The 12,858-nt window shown below is 43.1% G+C and overlaps 1 protein-coding gene across 8 annotated transcripts in view; it reads left to right on the forward strand.

Annotated features, from left to right (window-relative positions):
- Window positions 1-565: 565 nt before the first annotated feature.
- Window positions 566-12,858, forward strand: part of myo6a (myosin VIa) — a 95,899-nt gene continuing 83,606 nt past the window's right edge. For 6 of the 8 annotated variants that reach the window (XM_036975640.1, XM_036975642.1, XM_036975644.1 and 3 more), the window contains exon 1: window positions 566-720. The gene's annotated coding sequence lies outside the window, so the exon portion shown is untranslated. The remainder of the gene's footprint in view (window positions 721-12,858) is intronic. The other 2 variants (XM_036975641.1, XM_036975647.1) reach the window with 1 other exon arrangement.

Genomic DNA, 12,858 nt, shown 5'->3' on the forward strand with positions numbered 1-12,858 from the left:
TGAATGGGGTATGGTAGTAGGTGCCAGGCACACTGGCAGTTCTGGTGTCAAGAACTGCAAAGATGATGTCCCCCCCCCCCTCCCCCCGTGTCTATCAAGAATGGTTCACCACCACCCAAAGGACATCCAGCCAACTTGACACAACTGTGGGAAGCATTGGAGTTAGCATGGGCCAGCATCACTGTGGAACGCTTTCAACACTTTGTAGAGTCCATGCACTGACAAATTGAGGCTGGTCTGAGGTCAAAAGGTCGGGGTGCAACTCAATATTTGGAAGGTGATACTAATGTTTGGTATACTCGGTGAAGAATGTTAAATGTGTTCAACTGACAGTCAGTGTTAAGCGCTCCCAATGGTCAATGGATGCTACTGCGTGTGATGCTCATGACGTCACGAGCAATTCCCTGGGGTGTATTCATTCCACCTATTCTGTTGCAAAACGTTTCTTAAACGGAAGCGAACGAAACGAAACGGGCGGAACCTACTTGAATTGGTCCAATAGAAACTCTCGTTCTGCTCTCTTTGCTTCCGGTTGGTTCTTAAACGGTAAATGGTTATCGTAATGAATACATACCAGGACTTCTGAGGGAGTCGGAGGGTGCTGCTGCAGGAAGGGGAGCTCTGGGAGAGCTCGGATCTGCACCCGGCAGTCTATCGTGGAAACTTTACATGTTTTATAGACAATTAGTGTCCGACTGCACAGGTTGAAACGCATACGAGGTAGGTAACGTCCGCGACTGTCTTTTTCCTCCACAAACTGAATCCAATGTAATTGTTGAAAGCTTTGGAAATGGTGGTAGTTTTCCGTAGCTGGCTAACGTTAGCAGGCTACATTGATGCCAATGGAGGCTGTCAACACAGAAAGCGATTGACATCAAATGTATCATTCCTTTCGAAAACCGTAAACGCTGCATCTTGGAATGTGGAATTGTGTTGCCATTGTCGCTGAAAGCAATGCTCCCTTTTAGAAAAAAACTACAGGTTTCGAATGATATGAAGCTATATCTGGAAAATTCGACATTTGACAAAAACTCCAGGACAGAACAGTGTGGGAATCACTGGTTCGTTACACCACTCTTCAGTTCAGTCGTTTCCCAGCTGTAGAGCATGCCAGACGGTTGTTTTATAACCGTTCCAAGGAATAGTTATATTCCAATAGAATCCTGTCAATCGCGCATCCCCAACGCGACTCCATGAGGATTAATGGAACCCTTACTTGTCCCCTGGCCGTGGTGTACCGGTTTGTGTATTCATTGTCCACAGTGTTAATGAAGTATGGGCTTAGGCCCGCATATATCTTACAGTACACAGTGTTGAAAATAGAAACAGATGTCATATGTGGACACACAGGTGTGCGGGCTCACGTTATGATTGCAATAACTAATGCCTATGCTCTTTTCACATGTGTAGCCTACTGTCCTGAAAATTCTACCCTTTCTGTTAATGATTACGTAAGAGTTCAGTGTGTGCAATGTAATCAACGCTGTTCTCGGGTCTGACAATTAGACCAGACAGACCACTGATGATGGAAAGAACTAGAGGTTTCAATTTGACAATTTCCCATTGGTCCCGCTGTTTGTGGAGGGACGTTTTCCACAGAACATTATTTGTCATCGTTTTTCGAGGGACTATGATCTTTGGTCATTTCCCTACCTGGTTTTACGAGAGTGAATTGGTATGAGTCATGTCACAGTGATACTGCTGCTTTTTGCCACAGAGGTGTAGTACCTGTGACATCCTGCTAGTAAATGTTGAGGGAATTAAAACTTCAAAGTGCTTTTCATGAAATGCTCACTTCAATACCCAGCTCCTGAACTAACCTGTTTTGTTTACATTCTGAAGACCATAATGGCGAGACCCAGTGGAGGCTCCTCCAGAGGAGGAAGGGGAGGACCGTTCTCAATTTTTCAGAAGTTCACTAAAGTTAACCTGACTCATAAGAAGGCAGTGGTGTCAGTTCAGCTGGGAAACTTTCCAGTGAATCGGCGCACTGCCTAAACAGTTTAATTTGCTGGTCAGCCATCTGGCCCCATCTCTGCTTTTTTAATTTAAAAAAAAGAAAGAAAGGTGTGGCAGGCTGGCAACTTCTCCCGAGGCAATGCTCCGCGTGGTCCTAAAGCCAGCCTGTCTAGATGCTTAACAGCCGTTTCATTTGAATTGAGATTGATTTTAGTCTACTTTTTTGTAGTCTACTTTTACATTTTGGCCTTGAGATATGCTATGGTGCCATAACCTGTTTGAAGGCCTTTGGATTTACTGGCGCTGCGCGTACACTATAAAACACAAGGTTTTTGAGGCTGTAAAATGCAATCTCACTGGTTACTTATTTGATTACTGTCGTCTGTGTGTTGATTGTGAAACTTGGAGATGTTTTCCTAAAACAACATCCCACACATTGGCCTAGCCAGGGTTACTGTGACCCTTTCATCAGGCGTTGGCTGCATCCTTGATAGTGCCCTACATTTGACTGGGGTCCTGGTCAAAAGGAGTGCTCTATGTAGGGGATAGGTTGCTATTTGGGACGCAGACATTGACTCCACCCATAACCGAAGCAGATTTTAAGGCTAACCACCACAGTAGTGCGGTGGGTGCCAGTGATGACAGAATGGGGACGGGACTGCACAAATGGATCGTGTTTCTGGATGGTGTGATGCTCCTATGTAAGGTTCCAGACCCCACCACCTTTGTAATTAGTGTAATGTGAGCTGAATTAGTCATGTCCCAGTGATCAGACTGAAGTCTCAGTTTAGTGTGATGAGGAGTGTCACCTTACACAGTTTGCGGTGTAGGCTATTGAGCCTCTTCTCCAGGTGCTGTGTCTGTTGTACGTGCGCGCACTGTTGTACAGGACAATATGCTTAGATTGAGGGGCAATGGAGGTTGGAGCTGTAAAAGGAAAGTATTTAGTTTTTCTTTCATTGTGCTATTAGCACATAAAACAAACTGTTCTGGTTTGTAGATGTTTAGGGGTGTAAACATTTCTTTAAATCCAATTGGGATGTTAATAAATAATAAAATCCCTAACCAAAACTTTTTCTTCCACAAAATAAAAATCCCAGCGCAGTTATCACACACTTCCACTAACAGGCGAATACTTAACACATCAATGCTGTAACGTTAGGAGACGTCTTTCAAATGATTTGCCATGGATATAAAGCACTCCGCACGTAATCGTTGGAAAAATGGCAGAGAAAGGCAAGCAAAAGTAGCGAAACAGCCTGCTCTGCCCTGAGTCAATACTGCTGCCTGTGCTTTTTAGTGGGCCCAATGTTACAACGTATCGATTGTTGCTTTGGAAACATGTCGACAACTTCATCAGCAAGCTGTCAAACAGTTGTAAATAAGTGACAAGTTACACGCTGTTTATCAGTGCAGTGCCCAACATCCTTGGCTAGCTAGCTAAAATTCCATCTCTGTGTTTGTCAGGGAATCTACCTAGCAGCGGACAGGCTACAGCAAACTAAATCAGCTGATGAAATCACTGGTGACTGATTTATACTTCACAACTTTCTCAGGGCAAGTTTGTCTCTCCCCCAGTGTGTTTCATAGCGAGTGAGGCATGCACAACGGGTTGCGGGAAGCAATGCTAGCGAATCTATTTAGAATTTTTGAAATATTGATAAGTGGCAGTTGGGACATGGAGTGTGCATCGTCTCCATAATCATTTTGGCCCAAACACTTGCGGACTAGTAATCACTATCGAACAAAACAGCAAGTGCCCACTCAATAAAGGGCTTATGGGCGAATTGTTCAGTTTGAGATTTAAGACGGACTGCGGTAGGTAGAACTTCATTGCCCCCTAGAGGTCATAGGCAATATGACTATATTCGCATTGTGAATAAGTGTGGAATTGTATTCATCTTTCTAATTGAGACATATTCCCCCCCCCCATCTGTCACATATCTATGTGATTTCTTTCTTCACTTCCTAAACCAAATGGCTGAGCCTCTGTACTGACCATGGCACATTTGGCATGACACTTACCACCTCAGACTGTTGTGTTTTGGGTGTGGGCTCGACTCTTCCGTTCATGTGTTTTTATCCCTCCATAGCTCAGCTGTGAACTTGGCCTTATTGCCAAACTTAATGCCTTATGTGATTCAGCTGGCAACATGCATGCAAATGAACCCAGACATAACTAAGGCAGGGAGTGTAACATACATTGCATTATACCTTGTCCCGGATGCCAGAGATCACACGTTTTTGACCTTTGGAACCTCAAGCCAAGGCTGCCCTCAGAAATGGCGTTAGCCTCTGTGTGTCTCTGTACCAGATAGTCTGTACTATTGCTGTAAGGACAATAGCCTACATGGTTTAGACTGCAGTGCACGCTACAGTTAATGTAGGCCATTTCCATGTAAAAGGACCCATGAGCACCAACGTGAAGTTCATAAGGGCGCATATGATTGTGTCAAATGAAAGCAAAGGGTCTATATTTGAGAAATGAAGGCATATATATATATATATATATACTTTTTTTTCCCAATCTAAAGATTTTGAATGAGGAAAGCCATTTTGATTTCTGGTTTAACAGATGGAGTAGGGGTCTTCACTTTTAAGACTTTCTGGTAGCTGTTTTATATTAGAAATGCCTCAACCCAATAATGTTGACGTTAAGACCCTTGCCAACTAATATCAACTTTTTTGTTTCGTTTTAGAATTAGAATAATAGCCAATGTGTCAAATAATACCCAAACATGCAAAAGGAGGATATGGCCTGTTTCTAACTTTTTTTTTTTTTTGTACTTATTCAGGATGCATCACAATGATCACATAAGTATGCATTTCTGTATAGTACACATCAGGGACTCACGATGTCATTCACTTATCAGGTGTAAATCCGCTTCATTTACTGTACCAAAACATATTTTTTTTCAAACTCAAGGTGTCATATCTGACACCCCATTCTTTCTGCTGACATCTTAAAATCTTAATTCAGTGTAGACATTTTTTGTGTTTTTGGGGAACTTGGTGTCAAAAAAAAAAAAAGAAACTGAGGGAGATGTTCACGTCCCTATGCACTGTTCTTTGGCAATTTTCTGTGGATGTTTTGTGTAAGGTGGTAAAAATCTGTCTCCTTGTGGTTCTGTTACCATGGAAATTGCCCAGTACCCGTATGTTTTAGTGTTGTTGCTGTTAGGAAGTGTGTAATCTCGGATATATTTGGGGATTTGAGTATCAGCTCGATAGTTTTTATACCAGTGCCCAAGGCTGAATAAACCTAGTAACACACAGCCACAACACACAGGCTAGACAGAGGCCTATTAAATCCATTTATTTCCATCTCTTTTCACTGTCTGCAGCCAGCTAGTGCTCTAAGCTATGACTTTAGACTAAAAAGTTGCTGTTGACTCAAGCATGAGGAGTTTCCATTTGTAATATATGACTGCATTATTGATCCCTTCCATTGCCATCCCTGAAGGCTCATTAGGTATTTATTCTGAACAAAAATAGAGGCAACGTTTTTCAAATATTTTACTAAGTTAACAGTTCAATTGACTGATTTCCTCATGAAGTCAATTAATTAAGCCCTAATCTATGAATCTCACAACTCGGAATACAGATCTGCATCTTGGTCAAAGATTCCTTTAAAAACAAATAATAATAATAATAATAATAGAGGCGTGGAGCAGAAAAGCAGTTAGTATCCGGTGTGACCACCGTGCTGCGCTGCATGAGGTAAATCTCCTTTGCATGAAGTTGAACAGGCTGTTTGTGGCCTGTGGAATGTTGTCCAACCAGAGCATCCCAAACATGCTCAATGGATGGTGACATGTCTGGAAGAACTGGAATGTTTTCAGCTTTCAGAAATGGTGCGGCAAACTGCTCGTCAACATGACGTCATACATGTTGTCTGCCATTTTCCTCGTACTGTTGAAACCGGTATTCATCCATGAAGAGTACACTTCTCCAGTGTGGCAGTCAAAGGTGAGCATTTTCCCAGTCGGTTACGACGCCGAACTGCAGTCGGGTCAAGATCCTGGTAAAGATGACACGCATGCAGATGAGATGTTTTCTGACAGTTTGTGCAGAAATTCTTAGGATGTGCAAACCCACAGTTTCATCAGCTGTCTGGGTGGCTTGTCTCTGACAATCCCGAAGGTGAATAAGCTGGATGTGGGGGATCCTGGGCTGGCATGAGTTACACGTGGTCTGCAGTTGTAAGGCCGTTTGGACGTACTGACAAATTCTCTAAAATGACTCTGGAGGTGGCATATGGTAGAGATATGAACATTCAATTCTCTGGCAACAGCTCTGGTGGACATTCCTGCAGGAGCGTGCAATTGGCACACTGACATCCGCTCGACACGCCTGTGGCATTGAGGTGTGACAACTGCATGTTTTAGTTGCACCTGTGTAATCCACCTCTTGATATGCCACAACTGTCAGGTGGATGAATTCTTGGCTAAGGAGAAATGCTCACTAACAGGAATGTAAAGAAATTAGTGCACACAATTTGAATTTGTTTGTACGTATGGAACATTTCGATTATCTTTTATTTCAGCTAATGGAACATGGGACCAACACTTTACATGTTTTTATATTTTTGTACAGTATTTATTAGGGTTGTCGCGATGCTCTGAGGTATCGTGGCAAGGTAACAAACATAAAGCGGACTGAATTTCTTGAACAAAAAAGTTCTGTTGGAACAAGCGGCCTTATGTTGTAACCCTGAGTCACATGTTTCTTTTCCAGACTATAGTACACAATATTTTACATACAGTACTTTAATGGACCAAAGAGTTTAGTCTGCTTTATGTTTTCCTTTTATGCCATGGAAAATCCGGTGTCGAAGTATCGCTGGTATCGTGACAACCCATATTAGGATCCCCCATTAGCTACCACGGCAGCAGCTGCTCTTCCTGGGGTCCAAACAGGAATTAAACAATACATAATAAAACAATACATCATACAAGACATTGTTATACATGTTTAAGTTGCGCCAATATTACAAATGTATTATATTGCTAAAATATTTACAGCTGTGTGTCTCCACAGTCCGTCTGGTTCCATCAGGTGTTTCATTTATTTTTTTATTTCAGGTTTTACTGCTAGCTTGAGTTACCCAGCCTGGATGAGTTCCATGTCGTCATGGCTGTATATAGTACTGTGCATTTCCTAGCCTCTGTTCTGGACTTTGGGACGGTGGAGAGACCACTGGTGGCATGTCTTGTAGGCTATGTATGGGTAAAGCTTATTCAAGGTGAACTGAACCCATATTATTCCATCAGCTCCCTTATCCCAACCCTGTGACATAAAAGGGAATAATAGGCCAGTGCTTTTAATTGAGGATGTTTTTATTTTATTTTTTGGGGGGCTATTTTTCTACACAGAAATATTCCGGTTCTATAGATAGAGTAGTGGAAAAGGTTTTGCCTCGCCCATGGGATGAGCATTCAGCGTTCACTGTTTTTAAAAATAAATAAATCAGCATTTCGCCACAGCATCCATTATTCACGTGTCTCTCTCGCCTTTAACCATGTATAGCTTTTTACTAAACTTAGCTCTCCACTGTGTTGCTATCCATCCTGTACCTCTGCTGATACTCAACTAGTGCTTTTTAAGAAACAGTGGGATAAGCAGCTTGGGGCCTCCAGACCCTATTGTGGGTTTGTCGGTCTGGGTTTCCTGGGCCGTGTGTGTGTGTGTGTGAGAGGCCACCACGGTTTTCCTTCCAGTCCCATTTGGCTCCAGTCAGTATCTCCATGTGTTTTCCATGTTCTCTTCAGCTGGATAAGATTGATTTGCCTCTGGGGGAAGTGGGGACTCCTCTCCTGGTTCTTTGGTTGGCGGTGTGCCTCTGTTGCTATTGGAGTGTCTTCCGACCGTGGCGCCACTGAGGCTTCCACTCTATTCATTGTGGGCGTCTGTAGAGTCCCTAAGTCCCAAATGGCACCCTATTCCCGAGTGCACTACGTATGGCCAGAGACCTATGGGCCCTGGTCAAAAGTAGTGCGCTTTAAAGGGAATAGGGTGCCGTTTGGGATGTGCACGTAGAATAATCAGTGGTGTTCACACAGCAAAGAGATTACTGTACGCCTGAAAAGACAAGATTGTGGGGAAGAGATTTTGTCTGTGTATGTCTCGAGGGACTGGCGGTAGAGGAAGTTATCTTAGGGGTTAGTTGACAAAAGACCGACTGCACAGACAGGGCCCCAGTTCTGTCTCGTTTTCAGTGAGCGGAATCCTTATTTGAGTGACTCGCACCAAAATTAGCCTATGCATACAGTATGTCAATGGAAGATTGGCACGAATCGTTGTATGTGACGATGGAATCAAAGATTATGGCGCACGACTCGAAGCATGACTGGAAATAAAATAAGAGTGTACTTTTTTTAATATGAACTTGAACAGTGATGGGCTTCTTGCCAGAGGAGTTTAAAAGCTCTTGGAAGCTGTGGTGCCAATAAGGCTGGGCACATTAGAAGTGAATTGACACTGAACATGTTAAGCTCATTTTAAAATGTTTTATTGATACTTTAATTTCAGGTAATAATGTGTGATCTGTAAGCCACCTTGGCCCTTTTTTAGTCAGTTTGACTTTTTAATAATACCAGTGGATGTAGCCTAGATCTAGTGCAGTGCAATCAGGATCAAATCCTCTCGTCTATGCTTAGGCAGAAATGCTGCTCAGTTCATTAGGGGCAAAACATTTGTTAATCTTTTTGTGGATTAAAGTTGGATTGAATTTGGACAATTGTTATTTAAAGTGCTTTCGGAGAGTATTCGGACCCCTTCCCTTCCACATGTCATGTTACAGCCTTATTTTAAAATGGATTAAATACAAGTTTTTCCCTCATCAGTCTACACAAATTTACCCCATAATGACAAAGCGAAAACAGGTTTTTAGAAATGTTTTTCAAATTTTATAAAAATAAACAAATACATTATTTACATAAGTATTCAGACCATTTGCTATGAGACTCAATTGAGCGCTGGTGCATCCTGTTTCCATTAATCATTATTTAGATGTTTCTACAACTTGATTGGAGTCCAACGGCGGTAAATTCAATTGATTGGACATGATTTAGAAAGGCACACACCTGTCTATATAAGGTCCCTTAGTTGACAGTGCATGTCAGAGCAAAAACCAAGCCATGAGGTTGAAGGAATTGTCCGTAGAGCTCCGAGACAGACAAGATTGTGTCGAGGCACAGATCTGGGGAAGGGTGCCAAAACATTTCTGCAGCATTGAAGGTCCCCAAGAACACAGTGACCTCCATCATTCTTAAATGGAAGAAGTTAAGAACCAACAAGACTCTTCCTCGAGTTGGCTGCCCAGCCAAACTGAGCAATCAGAGGAGAAGGGCCTTGGTCAGGGAGGATGGTCATTCTGACAGCGCTCCAGAGTTCCTCTGTGGAGATGGGAGAACCAGAAGGACAACCATTTCTGCATCACTCCACCAATCAGGCCTTTATGGTAGAGTGCCTAGATGGAAACCACTCCTCAGTAAAAGGCGCATGACAGCCCGCTTGGAGTTTGCCAAAAAGCACCTAAAGGACTCATACTATGAGAAACAAGATTCTCTGGTCTGATGAAACCAAGATTGAACTCTTTAGCCTGAAGTGTCGTGTCTGGAGGAAACCTGTCACCTTTCCTACAGTGAAGCATAGTGGTGGAAGCATCATGCTGTGGGATTGTTTTTCAGCAGCATGAACTGGGAGACTAGTCCGGATCGAGGGAAAGCTGAATGGAGCAAAGTACAGAGTTCCTTGGTAACCTGCTACAGAGCGCTCAGGACCTGACTAGGGCGAAGGTTTATCTTCCAGCAGGACAACGACCCTAAACACACAGCCAAGACAACCCAGAAGTGACAAGTCTCAATGTCCTTGAGTAGCCCATCCAGAGCCCGGACTTGAACCCGATCGAACATCTCTGGAGAGACTTGAAAATAGCTGTGTAGCGACGCTCCCCATCCAACCTGACAGAGCTTGAGAGGATCTGTAGAGCAGAATGGGAGAAGCTCTCAAATACAGCTGTGCCAAACTTGTAACTTCATACCCAAGTAGACTCGAGGCTGTAATTGCTGCCAAAGGTGCTTCAACAAAGTACTGAGTAAAGGCTCTGAATACTAATGTAATTTCATTTGAAAAATGAACACTTCTAAAAACCTGTTTTCACTTTGTCATAATGAGGTATTGTGTGTAGAACTATTTTAATCCATTTTAGAATAAGGCTGTAATGTAACTGTGTAAAGTCGAGGGGTCTGAATTCTTTCTGAATGCACTGTATGCCCAACACCTCTAAACAACTGTATGAAATAGGAATTAGGCCCAATAGGAAGGAATTGATTCGATCCACTAGACCTGTAGAATTTGTCCAATGTTTAACTTTTAAGTTGTAGAGTCCCTCTGAGAAACTTTTTTTAATGGGGTTAGACTTGAAGATGATTCTTGTCAATCTTTAAGCTGTGTAACAGGGGTTGTAGGTTGAAGTTTAGCTTTGGATTCACTGCATCTGCTGACCTCATCAAAACCAAATTCACTGGACTGGGAGGGAGTTCACAAAATGGAGTCTCTAGGAATGAGGGAGGGGGGGACTCAGGAGGGGAGGAGATTCCTGTCCACTTCAATAGCAAAAAGCTGGTAATCTTCTTATCCTTTTACACTCCTAGTTTGGGCAATGCTTGGCTTTAGGAGAGTAGTGCTTCAGCTTTTGTACAGTTGCCTATACTGGGTCAATCGCTCACTGGGCACACAAACTGGAGAAATGTTGTCAAATTGAGAACATGAGCAGTAATACAGGCTGAGTTCAGGTACTGTTGGCTACCTCCTGAGTTTAAAACCCTTGTTTTAAACCCTAGACTCATGTCTGGTGAGCTTGACCCCCTAGTAGCCATTACCTTCCTAGACCAGACTGGCTGGAACCAGGATCAGGGAACTTCTCCTGCTGAGCCCATGTCAGCTCCAGTTAACAGGGCATGGATAAGCCCTATTTCTGACCTGCAGTCAGGAACCTTAGAATGAGTTTACCAGACCAATTGCCAAGGTTAGAGGGTTGGAACCTGTTCTACTCATTCTATTTCTTTGGGTGGAACCCTTTCTGACAAAACATTTATTTTGTGTGAGCATGACAGTGAGAAATTGAATTCCCCACATAGTTATAACAAGATGTATCCGTAAGGTGTTAACTTAAATCATTAGGCCCTATAGTTCCAAAACCTGTTTTTGTCAGGTATGTACAGACTGTGTTCTAGGGCAAACCGACGCACCCTTCAGCAGGGAAGCAATAGTTTTATAGTCTCTCTCACTCTGGGACATAGGTCATGTCTCGACAAACCACCTCCACCTGACTCTTACTCCGTGAATCAAGTTCTAACATAGTTATTAAGCATGGCATATGTTATTAAAGTCCACTAATCTGCTGGAGTAGGCCTCTCCCACTCTGAGCTCATACCACCATTTAGCTTACATTTTGCAGGCTGCAATAATTGATATATCTGATATCCAATCATGTTAAACACATTAAACAGGAAACGATAGTTCATACCAGTAATGTGCTATATTTATAGAGCTAAGCATAGCCATAGAAAGAAAGGCTGAGTGTCATAGAAATTGAAAGAGACTTTGCAGGCAGATTCACAAGGCTTTGAAGGCTCAGCTCTTCTTGGCACGTTCAACACAGCCTCCAGGCCCATTGTTTCTAAACCCATCACAGGGTTTTGTGTTCAGAAGCTGTCTGTGTCCCAAATGGTACCCTATTCTCTGTATAGTGCACTGCTTTTGACCAGGGCCCCTAGTCTCTGGTCAAAAGTAATGAGCAGGGTGACATTTGGGATGCAGCCTCTCTTTTGTCTCTCCACCACGTGACTTTGCTTTACCATGACAGTAAAGCTCTGTGTGCAGCAGACAGTACAGACAATACTCCAACAATCCTCTGTTTTGTTCCCGCTGTGGCCGAGTGAAGAGTAGGCCCGACATGCATAACTCACAGCCCATTCAAACACTGCCTCTCAACTATTTCCTCTGCTAAGGTAGCAGTGTCTTTCTTTAGAATGGAAAGGCTACAGTCTGCCTTGATCTCCAGCTCCTCTTCAGAAACACACAAGAAACCTCAACCAGCAGCTGCCATTGGCCTAAACGTTCAACTGAATACCATTGGTTAACTGTCTTCACAGAACTGTCCCTTTTCTTAAATACCATTTTGGTTAGAGTGAGTAGGCTTGGCTATGTCTCCCAAAACAAATACACACACACACACTCCCACCCCTCGTGGCATCCTCCCTAAGCTCTTCTCCCATATTTGCGTCCCTCTGTTTTGACAGATTGTGGCATCCTCAGAAGAGCGAGAGTAGCGTGCAGAGTGGGTGAAAACGTGCTTTGGTGATGACATTCTATGTAACAAAATACATTTTACCAAGACACACACAATTTTCATGTCCTGAATCGTCAATCATGAAGATTCTCATGACCCCAACCATATGAAGACATTTGTGATTAACAGCCAATGTTTACTTTTTTTTTTTTTTTTGAGGCTATAGCAGTCAATGGAAAAACATTCTAACATGCTGACCACACCGACCGTTTTGCGTGCTTGGTTCTATTTGAGACGCTCAACACGCTGCAAGTCCTGCCTCTCCCATCTCCTCATTGGTTTTTAGGAGCATATGCCCATGTGGGTGATTGAAAGATGAACTGAGGTCCCCACTCCAGTTGGTGGTGGTAATGCACCTTAAAGTTGGTTGCCAACCTCCATATGAAGGCCAAAGAAGACTAGAGAAGGAGTGATGACTAGAAACTAACTTCATCCTGCGTGTCCTGATCGTCTGTGGGTGGGCCAAATCAACATGGAGCACGCAAGTGGTCAGCATGTAACAGTATTTCTGATTTTTGTCTTCTCAACTCACAATCACTTTT

Source organism: Oncorhynchus mykiss, chromosome 4, assembly GCF_013265735.2.
Source record: "Oncorhynchus mykiss isolate Arlee chromosome 4, USDA_OmykA_1.1, whole genome shotgun sequence".
Taxonomy (NCBI): Eukaryota; Metazoa; Chordata; class Actinopteri; order Salmoniformes; family Salmonidae; genus Oncorhynchus; species Oncorhynchus mykiss.